Consider the following 15,674-nt stretch of genomic DNA (forward strand, 5'->3'; position numbering starts at 1 on the left):
ATGGGCAGAAGAACTGAATAGACATTTTTCCAAGAAGGAAATGCAGATGGCCAACAGATACATGAAAAGATGCTCAGCACTACTAATCATCAGAGAAATGTAAATTAATACCACAGTGGGATATCACCTCACATCAGTCAGAATGGCCATTGTCAAAAAGTCTACAAATAACAAATGTTGGCAAGGATGTGGAGAAAAGGGAATCTTCATACACTGTTGGTGGGAATGTAAATTGGTGCATCCACTGTGGAAAACAGTACAGAGGTTTTGCAAAAAACTAAAAATAGAACTGCTATATGACCAGCAATTCCACTCCTAGATATTTACCCACCGCCCCCCAAAAAAAACTTATGTCCAAAACTTGTGCATAAATGATCATACTAGCTTTATTCATTATCCCTAAAAACTAGAAACAACCCAAAAGTATATCAACAGGTGAATGGATAAATAAAATGGAATACTACTCAGCAATACACTGGAATGAGTACTGATACACACAGCAGGGATAAACTTCAAGATCATTTCACTAAGTAAAAAGAGACTGACAGAAAAGGAGAATAGATCATAAGATTAATTTAGAACTTCAAAAAAGGCAAACTAACCTATAATGATAAAAAGAAGATCAATGGCTACCTGAGGGAAAGGGTAAAGAGAGAGATGAAGTGTAAAGAGGTACAAGGAAACTCTGAAGTAATAGAAACATTCTGTATCCTTATTTCATAGATACATAAATATGTCAAAACTCAACACACTGTACACTTTAAATATATGCAGTTCACTGTATGTAAATTACTGCTCAATAACTTTTTTTATTGAACAAAGAAACACAAGATCCTCTTTGGGTAAAGAAAATCTAGTGGATAACCTGAATTGTAAAAGAAATTTACTGTGTATCAAATATATTTTCTAATCAATTTGTCACATTTTCCCTCACAAAGCTGAAAAAATGGGTAGATTTTACCCCATTTTTTGAAATATGAGAAAATTAAGGTTTGGGGAAGAAAGTTATCTTCCCAGTGTAAAGTAAGTAGGCTGAGATGTGGTTTGAATTCACTTCACAATGATCCCTAATTTAAGTAGGCCTTTATTAAGCAATGGATAAAAAGAGTACTTTCCATCATAATTCTAATTATTACCTGTACAAATTCCACCCTCATCACAATCCGAACAAATCCATATCAAGGATACTGGGTCCCCAGACCTGTCTGCTTAGTTGAAATACACTCTTCTTGATTTCTTAAACACCTAAATTGACAGATTTGATGGATACATTCTGTAAGTCTTTAGTTACTGATAATGTATCCACTGTCTGATGAAGAAAAGTTCTTTTCCTATGTACTCAATACTTTATATCAATGAGCAAGATGCAGAACATTGTGCATTATAAAATATTATTTTTATAAATGAAATATGTGTAAAAGTTTAAAAAGCAACCCAGATGTTCATCGATGGATAAATGCATTTTTTTAATGTGGTACATTCAATGGAATATTATTCAACCTTAAAAAGGAAGAACATCCTGTCACATGGATGAACCTTGAAATGTCATGCTAAGTGAAACAAGCCAGCCACAAAGAGACAAATCAGTATGATTCCACTTACATGAGGTATCTAAAGGAGTCTAATTCATAGAAACAAAAAGTAGAATCGTGGTTACCAGGGGCTGGGGCAGGGGGCAGTTGCGGGGGGAGGGGAGGGAAACTATTGTTTAATGTGTACAGAGTTGCAGTTTTGCAAAATGAAAATGTTTTAGACATTGGTTGTACAATCCCATGAATAGACTTATGGTACTGAACTAAATAAACTTAGAAATGATTAGATTGGTAAATTTTATGTTGTGATTTTTAGCTAAATAAAAATAAAATTAGTGCTTAAAAATTAATGCTTAAAATAAAAATAAAGAATTAGGACACACTTCATCTGGAAAGTTATACCCATAGGTACTACCTCTTGCTTATCCCGTCTGTAAGGCTTTCTACTTATTGAACAATTTTAGTAATTTATGTTTTGAAAAAAGTATCTATCACTGAGATCTTCAAATTAAAAGCATGGAGTTCTACATGACTTCCGTATAATTCTGGAACTCTCCTCCATATTTTCAGTTATATTCCATTTTTCATTTTTAATTTTGAGGATTTTTCCCCTTAGGTTTATTAGGCTAGGATTTTGTCCCCCCTACTTTTTTTTAAGAAAAAGTATTCGGATTTGCATGTGGTTTCACTGGATTTCTTTTTTTCTAGTTCATTAATATCTGTTTATAGCCCTATTAATTCTTTCCTCATGTTTTCCCTTATATTTATGATGTTCTAACTTTGGAACTTTAACATTTAATAAAAGAAATTTTGTAGAGCTATGAATTTCCCTCTGATTGAAGCTTGTCAATCCCTCTTAGATTTGGACACATAGTATTCTCATTATTGTTATTTTTCTAAGTATTTTGATACTGTGGCTTCTGTTTTTCTTCTCAAACCAAGAAGTTTTTTGAAATCGTATTTTGAATTTTCTATGTGGAAGGTTTCCATTTGTACATCTATTATTAATTGCAAATACTACTGAATGATGTACTATCTTTGATTTTTGGAGTTGAGGTTTACATTGTGGTCAATATGTGATTACATTTTTAATGTCACATGGGCACTACAACAAAACAAGATATAGTTCTTCAGGATAAAGAATTTTTTCATGAATTGATTACTTCAACTTTATTAATTAAAATAATCAGACCCTCTATATTATTATATACACTTTGCATTTTTATCTGTCATAGAAAAAAAGATACTCATTCTGTCCCCCTTTACCACTGGCATTCTGTAAGTTTCTCCTTGTATCTGGCAGTATTAAATTATTACATTTGAATGGATCTTATTTTGTGTATTAGGGTTCATAAATGTTACACTCTTAGTATACAGTGTACTCCTTACCAATTCTTTCTAACTGAACCGAGATGATGAAATCTTCTGTCAGTGCTGTCCAATGTTCTGACTATTGAGCACTTAAACACATGTGGCTACTGAGCGTTTGAAATGTGTTTAGTATTACTGAGGAACAGAACTTTTTCAATTTAATTTTAATTATATTAAATTTAAATTCAAATAACCACATTGTAGCTAGTGACTACCTTATTAGAGCAATGCTAAATTAATAATAAATTAACTGCCTCATCGTATGAATGCGGTTGCTTTAGATTCCACTTTATTATATGCTTTCTATTTTGATTTGCTGATGTATATATAATATATATATTATACATATATATAATTATTCTACCTTTTACCCTTAATAGTAACTTTTAGATGTGTCTTTCACAAACTACAGAAACTGTAGTTGAATATTGTTTCCTAACTCCATCTGAGAATCTCTGTCCTACTCACACACATTTATTGGCATCGCTTGGTCTTACTTCTGCTGTTGTATTTGGCTTTCTTCCTATCTCTTTTTTTAATGTGGATTTTTTTTCTGCTTTAGCAATTTGAAAGTATACTTTCTGCTTTTAATTCTGCAAGAGGTTACCCTTAAAACTAAAATAATTTGAATCTATAGTTCTCCCTGAAACAGTATCTACTAATTCCTTCTGCACTTTCCTTCCCCATCCCCATTTCTTTCAGGTAATGGTGGCATAGTATGAGATTTTAGACTTAGTTTTGTATTTTCAATGTTTAAAATGTTGTCTGTTCTTTCAAGAATTGTTAATGATTTCTGTATTCTGTTTGTTATAACCTTATCTACAAAATTTTTTAGAATACTTCTATGTTTAAATGGAGTCAATGTATGCATCAATCTTTTTATAACATAGTCCACATTCTTAAAGTCTTTATTTTTCACTGTTTTCAGTTGCTTTGAATCTATTTTGAGTTGCCCCCTTCCTTTTCCAAGGATTCTACAGAGGGTGTATTTTTCTGAGCTCTTGCATTTCTGAAGGTATCTTTATGTTGCACTGTCAGGGTAGAGAACTCCTTGGTCAAAATATTTTTCTATCAAAAACATAAATATCACTCCATTGTCTTATGACATTTAATATCATGTTGAAATCTAGGGTTATCCTATTTTTTAATTTAGAGGTGACCTGTTTATTTTGGGGTTTTGTTGTTTCCTTTTGTTTTCTTTTTTTTTCTTAAGTGGGTTCCTGTAGATTTTCTTCTTCCGTCTTGAAATTCAGGACATTCACCAGGATTATTCAGATGTCAGTCACATCTTATTAGTTTGACTGGTACCTGGTGATCCCTTTTGATCTGCAGATTCAGTCATTTCTTTATTTCGGAGATGTTTTCTTCTATTATTGCTTCTATTGCATTTATTCTTTATGTTTCAGATATACAGATTAGCCACATGTTCGTTCTCCATTCTCTAGTCCATTATATTTATTATTGATTTTCTCATATTTCTATCTCCTTGTTCTTTTTCTCTGCATTAATTGATGATTTTATTTGCCACATTCTCAAATCTGATCCCTATTTCTTCTGATTTATTTTTTTAAATTCTAGTATTTTTTATTGATGGTTGGCTATTTTTAGTACACAAAAATAGCAATTTCATATGATTTAAACTAATACAAGAATAGTTATTGCAGCACCAATGGTTATGGCAACAAACGAGAAATACAATGAATTAATATGGAAATGATCGAATAGACTGTGGTACATTCATATTATGAGCTACTGTGCTGTCATTGAGAATTGTGTAAAATTCATCAAATCCATTAGGTACTGATTAATAAATAAAAGATAACAGAAAATGTATAACAGACTAACCAGTTTTATAAAATAATGACCAAACAAACCTCTGTGTGTGTGTGTGTGTGTTTGAATGATATGAAATTAATCTAGAGAAATGTATAGAAGGATATATGTCAGGCTGTTAACTTTGGTCATCTTGGGGGAGTGTAACGAGAAGGAAGAGAAGAGGGTAAGGACAAGTCCCTCAAAAGATGTCCTTAAACAATAAAGAAAGCATTAGACTATTACACCATTTACAAAAAGTAACATACATATATGTGTATACACATAATGAGCCACACAAAAGGATGGTCATTCTAAAATGGTTATCTTAGGATGGTACGACTTTAGATGCGTCTTTCTTCCATTTTCCTCCATCCCCAAACACACACATATACACCATTTAGAAAACATAAATATGGGGGAGATGGGATGAATTGGGAGATTGGGATGGACATAGATACACTAATATGTATAAAATAGATAACTAATAAGAACCTGCTGTATAAAAAATAAATAAAACACCTACAGATTGCAAACTTCAAAAAAAAAGAAAGAAAACATAAATATAAACACTCACACTTCCAAACACACACAGCATAAGCTAGTTTCCAGTAATCTAAGAGCCTAAAGGTAAAGAAGAGGAAGCCAGAGCCACAAGCAATGCTGACAAAGGAAATTTTTCTCTACTTCCTCTATTTAGTGAAATTTCTCCACCATGGCCAGACTCAGATCAGCCTCCTTCACAATATGATAGTCTCTACATCAGAGTCCTGCTACCTCCCCTTTTAGTTCTGGCTCTTCCAAATTAGGGAGAGATTGTGATGTCCAGGATTTTTTCAATGTCTTGAGAGGATGGGATTCTCTTGCTGAGTGGGGAGTTACAGGATGTCTTCCAATGTTTTTCCTTGTTTGTTTTCTTGGTCCCATCAGCACTCTATCTTGACTACTCCTTCCTTTTTACATTTCAGGATAAGACAGGTTTTCTATGTTTTTTAAATTTCCTCAGTCCTTCCAGAATATCCCTATTTCTTAAACCTACTTTTCTTTATTTCTAAGCTTCATTTATTTAAAGTCCACCTTACCTATCTAGAATCCTAGCCTCCATTTTTCCTTTCTAGGCAGTGATTCTAGTGATTCTTGCTACAAGGATGTTGAAGACTCCATTTCACAGGACCTGAGATAACCAACCAATCTCAAAGCCTTGAGATTGCCATGGCCCTTGAACCACATTTAAACTAATGACAAAGCTTTAAAAGCCTTTACTTATCTTTAATACAGGCCCCCTGAGCCCTCAGCATTACATTCTCCCACCCCATCAATATTTTATGGAATTTAAATTAAAGGCTGTTTTCAAACTCTTAATTGTAAAACATTACTTTCAATTTTCATAATGACTAAGACCACATTTAGCTTCTGGGCATTGCTTAGGCTGTCCCTAGTTAGAGAGAGGCGAGGGCTGTTTAAACCTATAATCTTAGTTTCAATCCACACTCTATAATTTTCTGGAATGATGGCTCTGACAAGAAAATGCCTGGAAAGACACCAACCTCTGTTTCTCACAACTCTGCAAAAGGCACTTGTTGACAGACTTTGACAAAAGGGCCCCGTTGAGTACACACTGGGGCAAGTTTCCATATGAATCAGACACCTTCCTGTTTGGCCTCAGCTTTTTCAAATGAGGGCTTCTGTACACTATCTAACCCTCACCTTTCACCTCATTGGCATAGGTCCCCCAGTCACACAACATCAGCAGGCGATCAAACACTGTCCCAATTCAACTGTACCTGCGCAGTAGAGATCTGCTGCCTACTGGGCTTCAGCACAGGAGAACTATACTGAGAAACCTTTGGGAAGTGAACCAAATGAACTATAACTCGCTGGGATCAGTTCGAATCATTTCAAGCCAAACTGGCCATCACAAGGTATTGGCAGTCCTGAGCAATTTGTGACTCAGCACAGGGAGCAGCTACATAGGATGAACAAAGAGTTAAGGTGAGCCATATTACAAACAAAGAGAATGAATAGTGAAGCCCTAAAAACCTCTCCTTCTCCCATCCCCAAATAAAAATCTGTTCCTCACAGTTCTGCCAAGAGTCTTAAAATTCCCACCACAGGAATTACTCTGTTAGGTTGAAGGTACTGAATGACTTTGTTAAAATTTAACGGGGAAACCCAGAAAAGGTAACTCAAACCATTATAAAAAGCCTTAGGGCCCTAAAGGGATTTGTTTGCCATATTAAGCAGTTCCCTAGAAAAAAACTAGTAATACCTCATATCTGTAAAATGCTTTATAAACTACACATTGTTACTTTATATGTTCATACCACTCAGATGACACAGGTAAGGAGGAAATATTATTATCCTTGTTATTTGGTAAGGAAATTGAGACCCAAAGAGGTAAGGTGACTCCATCCAGCTATCAACTGACATCTACACTAAGAATGGGTCAAAGGACAGTGAAAATTTCATAGGAGAGAAGGAATTTGGAAAGACCTGAACACTGTGGGGCAGGCTAGGGTGGGGCCCCATGGTGAAACACTAAGTAACGTCAGAATACTGACTACCAAAGCTTTGGCTCAGATACAGGGGAAGGTGAATGTGTAGACATGGTTCTATCCATGGCCTTACAGTATGCACATCATCATTCAAGGATCTTTCAAAAAAGATAGCATATCATTAGATCTGCCAGTATCCAAAAATAAAATAAAGTAACACAAATCTACTCTACTGAGAATTAAACAACCTGGGTTCTGGTCTCAGCTCCACTAATTACTAGCTGCATGACCATTTGTGCATTTTTCCATCTATCTCTTTGAACACTGGCAAAAGAAAAAGAGCCATAAAGAATTTAAAAGACCACAGGATTTGGGACAAGAAGACTGAGGTTTCTTTCAACACTCAACAAAAGTATTCACTATATGCCAGGTACTAATCTAGTCTCTGGGGAATATAGAGGAGAACATGACAGATAAAAGCCCTGTTCATACTGAACTTACATTCTAATGGCAGAGAAGACAGATAATGACCAAATGAATAAGCAAACAATATGAAAGATATATTCTAGTGATAGGTGCTATGCAGAAAATAGGTTTTGAGTCTGACTGAAAAAACCTGGGGCAAGTGACTTCTCTGCACCTTAATCTCCTCATTTTTAAAAGAATGCTAATGATTCATGACTAGCCTACTCCAAGGACTTGCTGTAAGGATCAAATGAAAGTAAGAATGGGAAAGCCCATTGTATAATGCAAATTGTTTACATAACCTTTACCAGAGAGGAAGAAAAATCTTCTGACCACTTCACTGCTGAAAGCAAGCAAAAAAACTGAGCATGCCAGAGATTCTGTTGTTTCCAAAGACAAGGTGTAAAGGGGCACATTCGATAACAACATATAAAAGGAGACCAATCAATATAGACCAAAATGTTCTTCTGAGTGGGTAACTAGAATTGGGAGTTGAAAGAAATTGAGACTCAAGCTAAATCAGAGAAAGTTCTCATTTCACATATTTGATCTTCATTGCTGGAATTGATAAGACATGAAAAAGGCTAAAATTGAGACAATTATCAGTGAGTGGCCTCAAAGCCTCCAACTACAATAAAAGCCAAAGCCCTCTTGATTCTTTAAAGCAAATTTTTATCATGCAGACACTCAAACTGAGTGTTCTCTACCATGGCTGGAAGCAGAGAACTGAGCCTGGGTAAGACGAGGCACAGACAAGAGAGGCTAGATGTATAGATGGAGGTTCACATCATAAGCACATGCTTTGTTAAGATAAGTTAGAACCCACAGTTGAGAAGTGCTAGGTGCCAAATGGAGAGAGGGAACACCAAAAACAAACTTTCAGGCCTATCCTACTAGGACAGTACTGGCCAGCAGCTTAGCAATGTGCTAGAAGACCAGTTATTTAAGTCTTATTTCTCTCACTTCTATAAGTAAGCCTCCTATAGCAGTGGGTCCTAACCTTAGCTGCACTTTAAAATCTGGTATATTTTTAAAAAAACCAATACCCACACCCACCCTCAGAGGTTTGGATTTAATTACTCTATGGCATGATCTAGGCATTGTTAATCTTTTAAGCTACTGCCCAGGAGATTCTAATGTGCAGCCAGGTTGAGAACAACTGTACCTGCAACTGGTTTGAATGGTCACCTCTAAGTTTGATTTAAATACCATCTCTCGCTACTTGTGTTCTTTCAGCTCTTCCAATTGCTAGTGGTATCCAATAGATCACAAGTGAGAGGATAGAAAAAATAGGGCATTTCTCATTTACCCATCAGAAGTCCCTTAACCTCTCTCTGCTCCCTGTGACACTCCCCATTCCCCATAGTATATGCATCTCTTATTAAAACATACATCCCATGTGTCATTTATCACTAAGAGGTGAACACAGCATCTCTCCACCCAAAACCAGGGAATGTGGCTTACTGTCCCTGTCTCTCAAACTGTGCCAACAGGGATCTTACCTGTACTTTCAGAGTTAGTGTTCACTGAATCATTCCCATCCCCACTGAACCCAACTGTTACCCTGTAGATGAGACACTGCAACAAAGGGAGAAGGTAGGAGGAGAAGGAAAGAATATGAACAAAGAAAGAGGAAGAGAGAAAAGAAGATGAACATACAAAAATGAGTTGTTCCCATTCTGAAACACAAGTAAAGCCACCAGAAATAAAGAACTTTTAGAGCAGTTGAAGACCTTAGAAATCACCTATCCAGTTTCTCAAGAGTGAACGTTAAACCATATAGACCCCTCTGAGGTGCTTCTTGATATGAAGATTCCTGAGTCTTATCTAAATTTATTGAATCAAAGGATAAAAACAGGAGGATGACCCCAATTCTGAATTTTTAAAACATTCCTTTTTATAGTTCTTATGCACCTTAAAGTTTGAGAGAAGTCCTAAATTCCCTCCTTTTTCAATAAGGAGACTAAGGCTCAGAGAAAAGAAGGGATTTACTTAAGGTAAACACATATCTAATTAGTGGCAGAGATGGGACTTGAACCTAGGTTTCCAACTCAGTCTAGTGCTATTTCAACTGTCCTCTGCAGGTGTTGCCACTGCTGCCAGTGCCAAGGAATATGAACACCAAGATGCGTTCTGCATGGTCCAGAAGAAGTCCCTATCCAGTATTACATTTCCTCAAATATCCTATAACTGTTTGCCAAAACACATCTCTGATTAAAAACAACAGCAGCGGGGCTTCCCTGGTGGCGCAGTGGTTGAGAGTCCGCCTGCCAATGCAGGGGACACGGGTTCGTGCCCCGGTCTGGAAGGATCCCACATGCTGCGGAGCGGCTGGGCCCGTGAGCCATGGCCGCTGAGCCTGCGCGTCCGGAGCCTGTGCTCCGCAGCGGCAGAGGCCACAACAGTGAGAGGCCCGTGTACTGCAAAAAAGAACAAAAACAAAAAAACAGCAGCAGCAGCAACAACAGCCCCCCCCCCAAAAAAAAACAACCCTTCATGCAGAGGCAGCAATGACTGGTAATGTTGCAAAGCACTGCCCTTCTCAGGACCATTTACATAACCAACTCAATTCCCCAGAGCAGCAATACCCCAACCATCCAAGTCATGACTCTAAAATGACAGAAATGCAGGCATCAAATGAACCACAGGTGAAAGGTTTGAGGAGCAGGAAGTTACCTTTCTTGGTTTCCCTCAATTCCTGTTATGCATAAAGCCAGTCCTGACTAGCAATAATTTTAAAGAAAGCTAGTTTTAAATACATCAATATTTTTGTTGTTATTGTCTCCTGGGGACTCTATGGATCACATATCTAACATCTTCTTCAGAAGTATTGTGAATTGCTCACTGGTCATCTCAGAAGGACCTTCTCCATTACACCTTTCCTGAAGTGGCCATCTGATACTGAGAAGGTATTTCTAGCTAGATTTATGGCTCTTGAACTCAGTTGATCCATCCAACTGATTATAATTTTATATTATACAAGACTGGATGCCTTAGGGGCCTACTGGCCCAGTACTTTCTAATTGGCATCTGCTGAGATTGACATTCCATTACCTGCTGGAGCACATGTATCTGAATAACCTTCATGCATTGACATAAACTGTGAATCAAGGACTGGCTGTGGCATTTGGACACATTAAAAACATGCAGCGCTTGAGATTTTGTTCAGAGACCACAGTGAAGAATCAGGAGGTTCAGAAGCGCATGTCTCCACCCCTACCCAACATATGAACAATGCAGTGAAACATTCCAATAACCTACAGAAACACAGTTTTGTAACCATCCAAAAGATTTAAAACATTAAGTAAATCAGTTACATAATTGTGAAACAAATTCTACCTCTATTTGCTCCATAACTATATAAACAGAAAATTTTGTTATGATTGAAATTTGAAACAAAAGGAAACTATGAGTATCAAATCACAGAAAAGTCTATCACCAGGACAGAATGTACACCCCAAATGTGTTTAGGGGGAGTAAACTTCTGTTCAAAGGTGAATTGTCCTCTAGCTGGCAAAGAGGTATTCACTGAGGGCTTACTATATGAAGAAATAAAAGTCTGGGCCCCTAGCCTAGTGCTATTTGTAAACTACTTTGGAAGACACAATATACAAAATGAAATTGCATGAAAGAAAGCAATCAGCGTAACGACGTGACCTACAGACAATACTCAACTGTCCCCAACAAGATTACCAGATTATGTGCCTTGCCTGAGCATGGACAATTGAGTTATTCTCTCCTCTCTTCTCTCTCCCCTTCCCCGCATCTTCCCCACTTCCTCTCCCCACCTCATCATTTCCCCTCACTTCCATCCCCACCCCACCCCTGCTTCCTCTCACCTCCCCACCACTACACACACACACACACACACACACACACACACACACACACACACACACACACACACACACACACAACCAGCTAAGGAAGCAATCCAAAAGAGCAAAGATTGAAACAGGCTATTTTGACAAATTATGTTTTGATACCATACGCAATTTTCTAAACATTTCCACATTGTCTTTCAAAGGCTATATGGTATATTTTGTGAAATCCTGGCAACATTCCCACACTGGCTTTTAACGGTGCCTGAAATTTCCGACATTAGTAAGACTTTAAGGCAATGATTCTCCTCTTATTTGAGGGCAAGGGACGTATTTAAATCTGTATGAGCAGAGGGCATGATACTAAAATCTACTGAAAAAAATCCACCTGGTAGTGATGATGAGCATGAGCTCTGGAATATGGCTGCCTGAGTTTACAAGTCCAATGAATCCTTACCACTTCTTATCTGTGAGGATTCCCTGAAATCCGCTCCAGTCAAGCTTTCGCCATCACTATTTTACAAAACTGCTCTTGTCAAGGTCAAGTATGATCTCCATGTTGCTAAATCCAATGGTAAATTTTCAGTCCTCACCTTATTTGACTTTCAGCAGTATTTACCATTATTTCTCTCCAACTTGAAGTATTCTTTGCCTGAATTCCAGGTCAACACACTCGCCTGGTTTTCCTCCTACCTCACTGACTTCTTCTTAGTTTCCCATTTTGGCTCTCTTCCTCTTCCCAATCTTTATATGCTTGAATATCTGAGGGCTTGGTTCTGAAATTTCTTCTCTTTTTCTATACTCACTCTTGCTGATCTCATTCAGTCTCATTGCATCTAATCATTTATATCTCCCAAATTTATAATTCCAGCCAGTGTACCACCCCTGAACTCCAGATGTATATATGCAACCATTTCCATAATACCTCCCACTTGGCTGTCTGAGAAGGCTCTAAAACCTAACACATCCAAAGCCAAACTCCAGCTCTTCCCTCTCAAACCTGCTCTACCCACTGTATCTTCCATCTCAGCTATTGGCAACTCCTCTCCAATTGCTCAGGCCAAAAACTTTGTTGTCATTTTAACTCCTATTTTTCTCTCATAGCCCAATCCATTTGGTTAGCAAATCCCACTGGCCTACCATAATAATATTTCCAAAATTCAACCACTTCTCAAGTCCTCTACAACACCACCCTGGTCTAAGCCACCATCATCTCTTACATGAGTTATTTAAAAGAGCCTCCTAACATCTTTCTGCTTTTGTCACTGTCCCCCACAGTCTGTTTTCAACACAGCAGCTAGGGATCCTATTAAAATGTAAGTCAGATCATATCCCTCCTCAGCTCAAAACCCTCCGATGACTTTCTCACTCAGAGTAAAAGCTAAATCTTTACAATGTCTGCAAAGAGCTCTCCTTCCCTCACTGTTACCTTCTGACCTTATCTCCTACTATTCTCCACCTGACTCACTCCACCCTAAGTATGGTGGCCTCCTTGCTCTTCCTTGAACAAACCAAGCAAGATTCCACCTCAGCTTTATACTTTTTGTTCACTCTACCTGGAAAACTCTGACCCCACATATTTACATAGATCCTTCCCTCAACTCTTTCAGGTTTTGTACAAATATTCAATATAATTATCAGTGAGGCCTAACCTAGCCCTATTTAATAGTGTAACTGCACCAGCCTTTGATATACCTTCCCTCAATTACTTTCCTCCACTATGCTATAAATTTTATTTTTTCTATTTATTGTCTATCTCCAGATGTACACACCAGAATATAAGCTAAATTAGGGTATGAACTATCATCTGCTTTGTTCACTGTCATATCCCCAGCACCTAGAATTGTTCCTGGAAGTTAAAAAGTTATCAGGGAATAACTGGTGAACAAATAAGTGATCTTAGGTAAGTTATATAAACTCACTGTGCCATAGCTGACTCATCTGAAAAATGAGGAGACCACTGCTACCTACCTCATAAAGTTGCAGTGAAGATTAAGTGAGTAAATACATGTAAGGTCCTTGCAAAGTACCTCAATAAGCACTCAGTATTTGTAGCTATTATTATTACTATGATTCACTAAGAGAATATAAATGAGTATAGGAAAGGAAGAAGAAAAGACATGGGTCAGGAACTTTGAAATCCAGGCCCCTAGTGTCTAATAAGGGGAGGTGAGATGGGATGGGGGACATAGTACAACTCAGTCCTCATTGAGACTTTAGGAAATGTATGAGATTTGCACAAAGAAAGTACATGTGATATGATATGATACAATCTGCCTTAAAGTGGCCCTGAGCCTATCCGTGGGCCCACTTTTCCTTTCAGGTTGTAGCAGCAAAAAGTTGTTGATTAAGTACCCTGGCTGTTCCTATGGCGGAGCTGACACCCAGGAAACAAGCAAAGGGCTTTCTCTAGCTCCCTATAAATCACCAAAGAAAAGCCACATGTTTTAATTTCCAAACAGAAATGGAAGAAACTTCTATAAGGAAAAGAGGAATAATTTTCAAATAGCAAAAAGTTATTAGAGGCCAGAAGTAGTAAAATTTTAAGAATTTAGAAACATGTAGTGATAGACTTTTTGAGGCATTCTGCCTTCCTTAAGTTCAGAGTTTATATACAGCCTTAAATTAAGCTTTGCAGATTTTGACAGTGTTAGTTCAGAATTCGGATATTTTCTTCCTGCCTTACTATGCTGGGAAAGAGGCCATGGGCAGTTTTCTTTCAGTACCTGAAAACATTTCTATAAAACATTCATCAACCATTAATTTGTTTAAATGACATATTTAGCTTTTCAATTCCAAGGCTGAAGCTACTGCCATATTGTGAAGAAAACATGTTGGGGGTTCCTCTGCCTGCTAAAGGGCAAGCATGACCTGAGCTAAGCCCTGAGGCACCTCAACACAATTTTAAAAGGAGCAGAATACTCAGAAAGAGTACACAATGGTGAACACATTGAGACACCACCGAAGACCCCCCTCAGGGGACAGGGTCTGGTCACCAGGTAAGCAACCAAGACAAGTAGGGGTGCTAACTAAGGTTGAGGGAAATCTAGAATTGACAATGGAAGAGGGAGATGATGAGTATCAGTTGCAGCCCTGAGATCATCTGCAGTTGTGGGAGCTGTAATTTTCTCCACTAACCTTCCTTTTCTAAGTTGTCTCCAGGAAGAGAGGTCTATAGAATCCTGGAAAATCTGCACCCAAAATACATTTGAAGAATTGGATCTAAGCCAGCAAGGGACAAACACTATGACACACTGCTCAAATCCCCCTCCCACGAAGTATCTATTGTTCCAGCTGCTGGAGCAACTTTGGCAGACATCCTTCAGCTGTTAGTCCCTTCAGAGATTACCTCAACTAGAGAGAGCCATCTTGCCCAAAGTCGTGATCCTTCTTGGGGCAGCCCACATCCAGTGACTGATTGATGAGGGGTATAAAGGCCTGGCCATTCTGGCCCAACTCAGGAAAACTCTGAAGGACATTTTTTAGCTCCAGATTTCCCTAGCTAAGGATTAGCTAAGGCTACTGTTAAGCCTGTAGCTCAGATTCTCTATCTATCCATTCCTGCTTCTTTCCTTTCCCTTTCCATACATGTTGATCCCAAGAGGACTCCTAAATAAATGTCCTATGATCTACATGCCATCTCAGAGTTGCTTCCTAGGGAACCCAACCCATGAAAACACAGGCAATGATGAAAGAAATGTCCAGTACATTCTAGTTCATTAAACATTCATTGAATCAATATTCATTAAGGACTTTTTCTAGGTATTGGGGATAGATCACTGAACAAGACAAAGTTCCTGTTCTCATGGAGCCTATATTTTAGTGAAGGGACACAGGTAATGGACAAATTAACAAATGAATAAACAATATTTCAAACAGTGATAAATATTATGAGAAAAAATGATAAAGGGGCATGATAGAAATTGAATTGGAGTTATGGCTAATTTAGATTGTGTGGTCACAAATGGCCTCAATAAGAAAGTGACATATGAGACAGCCTGCCATATAAACATATACAGTAAGAGCATTCCAGGCAGATGGAACCTCAAATGCGAAGGTATTACTGTGCAAATGAACTAGGCATGTTCTTGAAATTGAAAGAAGGTCAATGTGGCTGGAGTAAGAAGAAAGTAGTAAGAGACGAAGGTGAAGAGGTGGCCAGGGGCCAGATTATGGTA

The sequence above is a fragment of the Kogia breviceps genome, chromosome X, assembly GCF_026419965.1.
Source record: "Kogia breviceps isolate mKogBre1 chromosome X, mKogBre1 haplotype 1, whole genome shotgun sequence".
NCBI lineage: Eukaryota > Metazoa > Chordata > Mammalia > Artiodactyla > Physeteridae > Kogia > Kogia breviceps.